Here is a 662-nt window from a genome sequence, read left to right on the forward strand (position 1 = left end):
ATACCATTTCACCCAGCAATCCCATTACTGGGTATATACCCAAACGATTATAAATCATTCTACTATAAAGACACATGCACACGTACGTTTATTGCAGCACTATTCACAATAGCAAAGACTTGGAACCAACCCAAATGGCTATCAATGATAGACTGGATAAAGAAAATGTGGCACATATACAGCATGGAATACTATGCAGCCATATAAATGGATGAGTTCATGTCCTTTGCAGGAGCATGGATGAAACTGGAAACCATCATTCTCAGCCAACTAACAACACAGGAACAGAAAACCAAACACTGCATGTTCTCACTCACAATTGGGAGCTGAACAATGAGAATACATGGACACAGGGAGGGGAACATCACACACTGGGGCTTGTTGGGGGGTGGGGTGGTCTAAGGGAGGGATAGTATTAGGAGAAATACCTAATGTCGACGATGGGTTGATGGGTGCAGCGAACCACCTTGGCACGTGTATGCCTATGTAACAATCCCGCACATTCTGCACATGTACCCCAGAATTTAAAGTATAATAATAATAATAAATAATAACATGATGTCATCAAATGCTTGCCCTTCTCTTCCTTAGCATGAAGCATAAACACATGTACAAAAGGATCTATGTGACTGTCTTGGGGAGGGGCCTAGTTGACCAACTAG

This window comes from Mandrillus leucophaeus, unplaced genomic scaffold, assembly GCF_000951045.1.
Source record: "Mandrillus leucophaeus isolate KB7577 unplaced genomic scaffold, Mleu.le_1.0 Scaffold1102, whole genome shotgun sequence".
In the NCBI taxonomy this organism is placed as follows: Eukaryota; Metazoa; Chordata; class Mammalia; order Primates; family Cercopithecidae; genus Mandrillus; species Mandrillus leucophaeus.